General features: G+C 43.3%; 1 long non-coding RNA gene across 4 annotated transcripts; it reads left to right on the top strand.

Moving 5' to 3' along the window:
* Positions 1-34: 34 nt before the first annotated feature.
* On the top strand, positions 35-9,379 carry LOC124083447 (uncharacterized). Of its 4 annotated transcripts, XR_006848736.2 has the most exons (3): positions 35-348; positions 1,804-2,008; positions 2,144-9,379. It is a non-coding gene; the product is annotated as an uncharacterized LOC124083447 (long non-coding RNA). The 4 variants fall into 4 exon arrangements; XR_009225490.1 differs by having other exon boundaries at positions 1,854-9,379; XR_009225489.1 differs by having other exon boundaries at positions 1,804-9,379.

The raw sequence follows: 9,379 nt of genomic DNA, 5'->3' as shown, positions 1-9,379 counted from the left end.
CCGGAAGAGCCGTGCGGGGCTGAGCCGAGCGGATCTCGCGAGAGCTGGAGCGGTGGCGGCCGTGGCGGAGCGGCGCGCTGTCCGCACACTCTACCTCGCGGTGTCCCCAGGGAAGTGGCTTTCAGGACAGCCCAGAACTTCTGACGCTTGGGTGACTGTTGAGTTCCCAAGACCCCAGGCCGGAGGACCTCAGCCCAAGCGCGAGGGTCCCGCTTCTCCGCCTGCTGGTGTGGGGCTGAGGCCCTGCGGAGCGCCCGAGCCCTCCCTGACCGCTGCTGGCCGCCGTGGGCCCCCTCCGCACTCCGCCACCCAGCTTATGGCTCTCCTTTAGCACGACTTTTGACCCAGGTTATTTGTGCATTTCTCGTCTTCTCTGTCAGACTTGGCAGAGCCCTATCCCCTTTTAACCGACGCTGCCTGTGCCGGGAGCGATGGGACCTGGTAGGGTCAGAGGGTGATTAAGAGCACCCCTTGCTCCAGGACTCCCAGGGAAACTGCACGGGTGATGAGGTTCAGTATAGGTGCCCCACAGTGCCACGAGCCCACGCCCGGGGTCCCAGCTACTTAGAGGCCGAGGCAGGAAGGTCTCAACTTCGAGGTCAGCCTGGGTGATATAAAGAGACCCTGTTTCAAAATAAAAAGGACTGAGGAGGTAGCTCAGTGACACACACAAAACTTAGGGAAGCACAGCTGAGAACAAGATTTTTTTTTTTTTTCTGGAGGAGTTGGGAAGATAGCAAAAACGACATTTAGGCTAGACCTTGATTTGAGTAGCAGTTCAGATAAGGGTAAATGTGGATTTGTTTGTGGTTTTTGTTTTGTTTTGGGGTTTTGCTGTTTTTTTTTTTTGTTTGTTTGTTTGTTTTTTGTTGTTGTTGCTTTGCCTGGGACGGAATCCAGAGCCTGTGGCATGCTATGGAGTGCTCTACCACTGAGATACATTCCCAGCCCAAGGATAGGTCTTTATTCAACATTGTATCACACAAGGTAAATATTGATATGATAAGAGCATGACCTTTGAAGTCAGGCATGATTTTCAGTTTTATTTTTACCATTTAAATGATATCAATCCTTGAACATATATATATATATATATATATATATATATATATATATATATATAGTTTAACATCTTTGGACCTCAGTTTCTTCATCACTAAAATGAATAACACAAGCTGCATGAAACTTAGGAGGAGTGAATGAGAAAGAGACTACCATAAAGAATTTAAAGCTGTGCTTGGCACACAATTCATGTCCAGCATGTTGCTAATTATAAGATACACCATGATTTTTATATGCTACTAAAGAAAAAGTGCTAATTAAACCACAACACATAAATGGTTATCAGGCGAATGTTTTACAGATGTTAAAATTGGAAAGAAATCCATCTTAGAATCAAAGAAATACATTTATGAAAAGCATTTCATAAATCCAGGTGCAGTGGCACACACCGGTAATCCCAGTTACTAGGGAAGATGAAGCAGGAGGATCCGAAGTTCAAGGCCAGTCTCACATTTGAAAATATATATATGAGAACTCACACTCTCTCACACACACACGTGTGTGTGTGTGAGAGAGAGTGTGTGAGTGTGTGTGTGCTTAACCAGAGATTGAATCGAGGGATGTTCATTCCCTGATCCACATCCTCAGGCCTTTTTATTTTTTGAGACAGGGTCTCACTAAGTTGCTTTGAACTCAGCTGGCTTTGAACTTGTCTGTGAGTTCTTGTGGCGCTGGAGTTAGAGGGACCGTAGGAAATCTTCAAAGACCTAACAATGAAATCCCGCCTTCTTTTTTCCCCAGGTGAGGCAAGGCAATTCTAATAGAAGCCTAAAATTATCATGCTTACCCAGGGCTCCCAGGATCTGCTACTGGCCAGTAACCCCCTTCTTCCCGCTGTCTGGACTGTTACTCTTACCTGAGTGGTGCTCCATGCTGTAGACCTTGATCTTATTCACAGAGGGACACAAACACAGCCACGCTGGTGGAGGCACACAGCTTGTTCCAGGTTGGTCTTGAATGGCTTAGGCGCTGTGCCCCGTGGAGGGCAGGGCCTGTCTGCATGGGAAAGCCCTCCTCAGGTGTGGTGCAGATGGCGCTCTCCTGGGCAGGCATTCATCTTCCTCTTCTTTGCCCCTTGCAGTCCTGGGATTTAGCCCCAGGCTTCACAGGTGCTGGCAATGCCCACCACAGAGCTGCAGCCCAGCCGTGTCTCCCTGTGGTCTGTTCTCAGTGTTCTCTCAAACCTCAGGTGTGTGATTCCTTCCATGGGCTCTGAACATGGAGACGAGCCAACTGGCTGCTTCTGGTAAGACCTCCTGAAGTCACCCTTCCACGGTGCTTTTACTCTAACCACATCGACGTCCAACCTGGAAGTTCAAGAAGCAGGTGACAGGGTGTGCTTGTCGGTGGTGACCTGCCTCTGAAACTTGACTGACAGCAACTGATCTCTGGTGATATGATGGCACTGCTGCAGCACATGCTCTGTGCTTGTTAGTGAAGAAAGAGGCAGTACAATGGAAGTTGGAAGCCACAGGTCATCTGGTCCACGCGGCTGGGACTTCGAACTGCGGTAACAAGCCCAGACTCCCCTCAGAGGACAGCGGCTGGTGGGCCTCTGAAGAAGAAGCTGCCTGAGGAAGATACCTGGAGGCCTCACTCGGGTGTGGAGTCCGAGGCCATCACTGAAGGTCAGGTGCCCAGAGGAAGCCAGTGCTGGGAGTCCTGTGGGAAAGAATGACCGAGGACTACCTCGGGGACTGACTAGCTGGAGGGCAGAGAGCAGAGGGCCAGTGTGAAAGTCCTTGTGGAGTGTCTAGTGGGGCTGATGGGGACGGGGCCCCCAGGGGCCTCACAGACACGCGGCAGGGTTTTGGCCAGCTTTGCCCTGAGCCTGGGCTCTTCCCACCTCCCTCACCCCTCAGCACAGCGGAGCTCATCTCCGAGGAGTGGAGTCTGTGGTGAACTCTCTCCTCTCCACATTTCCTTTGGGGTGGTTTCTAGTGCTTTCTCATCAGATTTGCTAATATACTATTACTTTTGGGGGAAGCAGGGATTGGGCCTGATGTGGTGGTGCACTCCTGCAATCCCAATGGTTCAGGAGGCTGAGGCAGAAGGATCACACTTTCAAAGCCACCCTTAGGAACTTAGTGAGACCCCAAGATGCTTAACAAGACCTGCCGAGTTTCTCGCGACTAAAATACTCAGGGGTCACTCCAGGGGAGTTGGGCTAACTGGGCTGTGCAAAATAACCACACAAGAGACAGAGATACCTTTTTCTTTTGGGAGTGCTGTGACGGCTCCTCTGATTTTAGGGTCCGAAGAGAGAGAGAGAGAGCGAGCACGTGCTGACCCCTTTTATTGAGGAGAAGCTATTCAAATGAGGCAAGGGGTCAGGTCAGGGGGCTGAGTCCAGCTTTATGATGTCTGCTGTCAGCAGGTTGACTGACATCTAGGTAGGCCACACCCAAGGGCACAGTAAGAGAAAGGAACACACAAAAGGTGTTTCCATGGAAGATTCTATCCCAAACAGGGCAAGGGGTAATATTACAAAGGAACAGGTGAGTGTAACTCCATCCATGGGGCTGTAGGAAGCCACACCCATGCACGAGACACCATCCCTGGAACCCAAGAAGCACTGGCTTCCTCTGAGCACCTGTCCTTCAGTGATGGCCTCAGACTCCACACCCAGCCAGGGAGTGTGACTCAGTCATGTGCAAGGTTGGTCTCCCACAAAGACCCTTTCTCAAAAAATGAAAAGGCCTGGGGATGTGCCTCAATGGTTAATCACCTCTGGGTTCAATCCCAGGTAGCAAAAAAAAAAAAAAAAAAAAAATATATTAAGTAAGGAATGATGTTTGAGAAATAATTTTATGAGTAATTGATTTCTTGGTAAACATGTTAGGATAACTTTCACTGCTTATTGAAATCTTGGAACTGTTGGAACTTAGCCAATGAGACCCTGACTAATAAGGATCGCTGTAGGCATTCATAGGGCACTATTTGAGCTAATGCTACTTAGCCTTTGTTCCTGGCAGAGTAGAGTTGGTCACTTAATCCTATGTGTTGCTGCTGTGTGTTGTGATGCCGTATCACTCTGCACTACAGTTGTCTAGGTGTCTTCCCTGAGGTTCTGTGGCTCCTAAAAGGTTGAAATGGTTTCTAATTCATCTTTATACTCCCGATACATGCCTTCCATGTGGTGAACCTTCAAACATGTTAGATGAGTCAATGAAGGAGGAATGGAGGGACAGATCAGGTCCTCATATTTTTCTTGTTATCTTTACTTATCTGAGAACATCTACTTAGGCTTTCTTCTAGGCTCTGAAACAATTTTGTTTTGTGTTTTTTATTTACAAAAAATGTACTGAGAGGGGCTGGGGCTGTGGCTCAGTGGCAGAGCCTTGCCTGGCATGTGTGAGGCACTGAGTTCGATCCTCAGCATTGCATATAAATAAATTTTAAAAATAAAGGTACATTAACAACTAAAAATTATTTTTAAAAATGTTCTGAGAGCTGGGCATGGTGGCACATGCCTATAATACCAGCAACTCAGAAGACTGAGGCAGGAGGATCACAAGTTCAAAGCCAGCCTTGGCAATTTAGTGAGACCTTAAACAGTTTAACAAGACCCTTTCTCAAAACAAAAAATAAAAAGGCTGGAGATGTCATTCAGTGGTTAAGCACTGCTGGATTCAATCCCCAGTACAAATAACTATACTGATATGGGATATCTTCGAAGATGGAGTGATTTTTTTTCTTTCTTCCTCCTGCTGGCTCAGGCTGACTCCCCTGAGCACTGGTTTTTCTTAGGAGAAGGAAATATACACACACGTGTGTGTGTGTGTGTGTGTGTGTGTGTGTGTGTGTGGTTGGTGTTACCTGCATACACAGACTTTTTTCTTCCTTTTCTTTTTTTTTAAATTGTACTAGAGATCGAACTCAGGGTACTATCTACCCTTAAGCTGTGTTCCCAATCTTTTCTTCTTCTTCTTCTTCTTTTTTTTTTTTTTTTATAATTTTTGAGACAAGTTCTTACTAAGTTGCTGAGGCTAGCCTCACACTTGAGATCCTCTAACTCAGCTTCCCAAGTCACTGGGATTACAGGTGTGTGCCACCATGCCTTGCTTTATTTTTCCAGTTTTTTTTTTGGTGGGCGGGGGGAGTACCAGGGATTGAACTCAGGGGCACTTGACCACTGAGCCACATCCCCAGCCTTATTTTTGTATTTGATTTAGAGACAGGGTCTCACTGAATTGCTTAGCACCTTGCTTTTGCTGAGGCTGGCTTTGAACTCATGATCCTCCTGCCTCAGCCTCCTGAGCCACTGGGATTATAGGCATGTACTAGTGTACCCACCTATTTTTCCAATTTTAATGATCAAAATCTTCATTTAGAATTTAAATTCCTTGATAGCAATAACAGAAGAAGAAAAGTAATTTCAGAAAAGTTTGCAGATAAGATTATTTCTAATCTGTTTGTATTTTGAGGAAAAATAACAGCACACTGGAAAGAAGGAAGAAGTGACAGTGAGTCACTCGGAGCCCAATTCCAGGATTTCCATCCCTCACACATACCTGGGGTTACAGGTGTGTGCCACTTTGCTTGGCTTTATTTTTCCAATTTTTTTGTTTGGGGGGATACCAGGTGCCGCAGTCTGGCTGGGCACAAAATCACGAGCCACCACACACCTTGTAGATTCAAACAGCAACTCTTTATTCTCAAACTGTCACTGGCACTTACACACACACACACACACGTTCTGGGCCCAATCCACGTTTTGGATCCCAAATACTCTCTGAATCCCATGAGAACTCAACGGGAACTCAAGGAGCTGGTAAGCCTGAGGCAGCAGGATACGCCCTATTCCCAACAGGGTACACCTTAAACCTGGAACCGCCCTAAATCCAAGGAGAGCCCTAAACCTGGATCCGCCCTAAATCCAAGGAGAGCCCTAAACCTGGATCCGCCCTGGTCCTTGAGCAAGGTCACCTTACATGCAATGTCACTGCAAATGACCTGGGTCAATATGGAGAGTCCTTCCTCTAAGCAACATTGGGTAGGCTGACAAAGAAATTGCCATGTGTCATTCCTACTTGGCAATGGCTCTCAGCATCTCCCCCCTTCTGATTAATTAAACAACAAGCAATGTGGCTTAAGGACCGTGCCTGGTAGGTTGTCCAATTCAACATGTGGTTCTTACCCGTCATGGGAAAAACTGACCTCTAGGCGTCAGCCTCCTGTCTTAGGTTGATACCACTGCAATTGGATCATACCCGTCACTGACTACCGGTCCAGCATATAGCCATACTTGTGGATAGGCCTATGCACCAGTGGGGGGGTGAGGTTCTTGCCTCACCTCTGTTGGCCCCCAAATTTGGCCTTGGTGCCAGTGGGGGGGTGAAGTTCTTGCCTCACCTCTGTTGGCCCCCAAATTTTAGACCATTACTAGCAGAAGGGAGGATACACAAATGCCACGACACCAAGCCAATTGACGGCTCCTTTGGAAAAATTGCATCACTGGTGACACCATCAGCAAAGATATGCCAGCACTACCACAATTCGCTGCACCAAATGATAGTTCACAATGCATACAAGTGATACATAGTCCAGGCAAGTTCTGCAAGCAGTTCAAAGCAGAAGAGTCTATCAATATGTCCATTTCCTCCCAAAGTAAATCGAGTCCTTGATTGAGCATTACTTGTTGAGTTATATTCATTGATGCATCAGTTTATACAGTTTACTGTTATAGCTATCATAGAAGCTGTAGTTTGGCTTTATCTTAAGTCTTCACCGGCACTGGGATGGAGATGGGAATTCTGGCAAAGATGCTAAAGAGACATTATCCTGAACAGAATTATTAAATATAATGAAAAGGAAAGGTGAAAGTAAACAAACAGATCTGTTAACCTCCTTTAAAAACAATCCTTAATAGCTGTTTACCTAATTTAAATTAAACCATTTAAATCACGTGAATGAAAAAAAATAATTCGGATCCATTTTTTCATGAGCGCTCCTCATATATGATCTATAGACATACGCACATACAGACATAACAACACAAAACACAAATGTGCACACAAATGTACAACACATAAGACAATAGTAAAGGCCTTGTAGCTTTACCTAGGTGAAATCTCCATTGCAATTTTTAAAAAATCCAGTGAAAAAATAAAACTGATCAGAAAAACATTAACCTAGGTTTGTATGAGCTCAAAAAAAAAAAAAATAGAACTTTATGATGTGGGAAAATGCAATAATAAAATAGATATTGAAAAAAGCACCCTGGTTAATCACTGTCGCAGATGTAAGAATAGCCAAGCTGGAGCCCTGGATATCAGCTGTTATGGATTTGAGTCTAAGCATCTTCTTTTTGGTCTGTAGAAATTGCTTTAGTTAATCTCTCTGGAATCCAAATCGGCTGCTGTTCTGTCTGTGGAAAAACACAAACAGAACCCCGACTCCAGACAATCACTGGGTCGGGACCTTTCCATTGTCCTGTTAGAATATCTTTCCAAAGTACCTTAGGCTTATGTACATTTTTTGGATACATATGCCTTTCCGCAGCACTAAGTCCTGATGAATCCAAATTTTAAAAGTTTAGAGTAAAAAGCGTTATTTTAAGTTTATCTTTGGGGGATGTATACCCTTTTCCAATTCCCTCTTTTTGCTTTAATAAGTACATTTTAATAGTTTGATGAGCTCTTTCAACTATGCCTTGTCCCTGTGGATTGTATGGGATTCCTGTTATATGAGTATTACCAAATGATGAGCAAAATTGTTTAAAAGAGGTAGAGGTATAACCAGGACCATTATCTGTTTTTAACTGTTTAGGAACGCCCACAGTGGCAAAATTTTGTAAGCAATGAGCTATAACATCTTTAGTTTTTTCTCCAGCATGAAGGGAGCCCATCAAAAATCCGGAAGAAGTATCAACTGTAACATGTAAATATTTTAATTTTCCAAATTCTGGCAAGTGTGTGACGTCCATCTGCCAAATATGGTTAGGTATCAGTCCTCTAGGATTGACTCCAAGATTAACTTGTGGTAAAAAGGTCACACAATTTTGACATTGTTTTATTATATGTCTGGCTTGTTCCTTACTTATTTTAAAACGCTTTTGTAAAGTATTAGCATTAACATGGAATCTTTTATGAAAATTTGTAGCCTCTTCTAGTGTAGAGAAAATATGTATGTCATGTGTAGTTTTATCTGCTAAATCATTGCCCAAACTAAGGGCTCCAGGCAATCCTGTATGTGCCCTGATATGTCCTATAAAGAATGGATCTTTTCTGTCCCAGATTAGACTTTGTATAGTGGAAAACAAAGAGAAAACAGTAGAGGAAGGGGAAATCCTACCAGCATCTTCAAGGGATACAACAGCATTAACTATATATTGACTATCAGAAAATAAATTAAATACAGAATCTTTAAACATCACAAAAGCTTGTAAAACTGCATTAAGCTCTACCTTTTGAGCTGATTGTTTGGGTACTAAAAATGTAAAAGTTTGATCAGGGGTAACTACTGCTGCTGTACCATTATTAGACCCATCAGTGAATATATTTGGAGCATTCATGATAGGTGTTTTTCTTGTCATTTTAGGAAAAACTACAGGATGCTTAGACCAAAAAGACAATAAAGAATTAGATGGTAAATGATTATCAAATGAAATATTAGATTTACACATGATTATTGCCCAAGTATTTAACTCATTAGCTAACTCATGAATTTGATCCATAGTATATGGAGTAATAATTTTATTGGGAGAAATTCCAAACACTCCCTTTGCTGCTTTTATTCCTTTGAGTATTAATTGTCCTACAGCCTCAGGATACCTAGTAAGAATAGTGTTAGGAGAATAAGATAAATGTATCCACAATAATGGACCTTCTTGCCAAAATACTCCTGTAGGAATATTTCTTGTTGGTAGTACAATAAATAATAAAGGCAAACTTATATCAATTCTATCCAAATGCATATTTTCCATATGTGTTTCAATAATTTTTAATGCCTTTCTTGCTTTAGGAGTTAACATTCGGGGTGAATTTGGATCTGATGGACCTTTTAGAATATCAAATAAAGGTCCCAACTCTCCTGCTGGTATGCCTAGATAAGACTTTATCCAATTTATGTCTCCCAATAACTTTTGAATGTTGTTAAGTGATTTGAGTTGATCTACTTGTATTTGAATTTTTGATGGACGGACCATGGTTGAGGATAATAGAACTCCTAAATAATTAATTGGAAAATTTAATTGTACTTTATCTATTCCTATCTCTAGATTATAATTTTTTAATAAGTTTGTAAGTGTGGCATAACATTCCAGCAATGTGTTTTTATCTTTATGTGCTAATAATACATCATCCATATAGTGAAA

This window comes from Marmota monax, unplaced genomic scaffold (assembly GCF_021218885.2).
Source record: "Marmota monax isolate L192 unplaced genomic scaffold, Marmota_monax_Labrador192_F-V1.1 WCK01_AAM20220418_F8-fsc00055, whole genome shotgun sequence".
In the NCBI taxonomy this organism is placed as follows: domain Eukaryota; kingdom Metazoa; phylum Chordata; class Mammalia; order Rodentia; family Sciuridae; genus Marmota; species Marmota monax.
Note: the sequence above shows the minus strand (reverse complement) of the source record. Positions and strands in the feature narration are given on the sequence as shown.